The sequence below is a fragment of the Cyprinodon variegatus genome, unplaced genomic scaffold (assembly GCF_000732505.1).
Source record: "Cyprinodon variegatus isolate N-32 unplaced genomic scaffold, C_variegatus-1.0 Scaffold998, whole genome shotgun sequence".
Taxonomy (NCBI): Eukaryota; Metazoa; Chordata; class Actinopteri; order Cyprinodontiformes; family Cyprinodontidae; genus Cyprinodon; species Cyprinodon variegatus.
In genome coordinates this window covers 56,183-57,907 of record NW_015151451.1, presented here as the reverse complement: position 1 = coordinate 57,907, position 1,725 = coordinate 56,183, and the positions used below count along the sequence as shown (strand labels likewise).

Here is a 1,725-nt window from a genome sequence, read left to right as displayed (position 1 = left end):
TATTACAGATGGAGTAATGTAATGAAAGTAATCCCTCCCTGGGATTATTAAAGTATTTCTGCTTCCTGGTTGACGGGACAGGTGTTGTGAATGAAACGGTGCCCAGCTTGAAAGAGCTCCTGTGTGTCGTATTGAGATTGGATCCCAGTTTTCTTTTTTTCAAAAGAAATTCCTCTAATTTTTAAACCTGAATGCATCGTGTTTTTTTTTTTTGTTCTAATTCAGATTTTATAGAAAAATGTAATTTTAAGATAAAATAAGTCAAAAATATATAAAATTCCAAAATTATGGAATCCTGGCCCCCATGTACATTTGGTCTAGAACCGCCACTGGCATTGATGACTGAAAAACATCTTCTGCCTCCATTTATCTGTTTACTACGGTCTGTTGGATTCATGTTAATGTGGATTTTAAGACATTTCAATTAGTGGAAAAAATTGCAGGGTGAATATTAAAAAAAAGTCTAATAAACCCCCATGCAGTACCTCTGGGGACCCCCTAGGGGTCGCGGACCCCCTGTTGAAGACCTCTGCCTTAAAGTGTTTGGGTCACATTACCTGCTGGTATGGAGTGCAGTAGACCTCTGAGCCAGTCAGGCCACAGGTGGAGGAGGCTTGGAGCTGGTCAGATCTGCCCAAGAGGAGGTCTCTGTTAGGCGGATAACACGCTCCAAGGTCGCAGTCATTCTGGGCTTCTGATATCGCAGTGAAAGCTGTCAGGAAGAAAGGCAGAACAAAGAGGAAATCTTTTTTAAAAAGCTGTAAAATTATGAATCTAACAGTGGAGCAAACTGACACTGAAATAGATTTAATCCATAACAGTATTTCCTTCTAAAAACCAACACCAGAGTCATCTGGAGACTAAATCCCATGACTGATCTTCTTTAACTGTCATAAAGTCAGGAATTGACTCTTTGTCCTATTCTGTTTTTTTTTTTTTGCAAATAAATCCCGTTACTGGGAGGATCTCATAGAGCTTACAGAGGGCTGCAAGCCTCTTACCCACTGAAAATAGCAGGTTAACATGTGTCTTTCAAACATGGGTCAACTTGCTAACAATCAGCATTTGGCTCGCTTCCCATTGGCTAAAAGAGTTGGTGTAACCCAGGGGTGGGCAATTCCAGTTCCTGGGGGCCCCTATCCTGCAGCTTTTAGATCCATCCTTGGACCAACACACCTGAATCAAATACCTTCAGAGTCCTCTCAGTCATCTAAATATTTGATTAAGGTGTTTTGAACCACAGACACATCTAAAAGCTGCAGGATACCGGCCCTAGGGAACTGGAATTGCCCACCCCTGGTCTAACCCCTCCCTGACATCTGCATGGCCTCGGTCCCCCCGCTAATGTGTGTCTGGTGACACACAGTGTGTCAGGGTGATACAAAGTGTGTCAGAGTCCCACCCTTGAATCAAGACAGAGAAATAAGCAGAGTAAAAAAAAAAATCCCCCACCAAGACGAAAGGAACGAAAACATGTCTGAACTGAGCATCATACATGACAGAGCAAAAAGGACCTCGCCCAAAATACCTGGTCACTACCTGATCCAACCCGGAAGCACGATCGGTCCTGCTCATGCATGAACAGAATAATAAGATGCGGATCGCCGACAGACTAGGTAATAACGGTAATAAAAATACTTATTTTTAGGGATGCACGATATCGGGATTTTGGCCGATATCCGATATGCCGATATTTTAAAACTCATGTAGCCGATAACCGATATC

At 42.6% G+C, this 1,725-nt stretch overlaps 1 long non-coding RNA gene across 1 annotated transcript in view; it reads right to left on the bottom strand.

The window, feature by feature from the left end:
• Nucleotides 1–538: 538 nt before the first annotated feature.
• LOC107100670 overlaps nucleotides 539–1,725 on the bottom strand; it is a 5,132-nt gene continuing 3,945 nt past the window's right edge. Inside the window, exon 3 of the long non-coding RNA XR_001482031.1 lies at nucleotides 539–712. This is a non-coding gene — a long non-coding RNA (uncharacterized LOC107100670). The remainder of the gene's footprint in view (nucleotides 713–1,725) is intronic.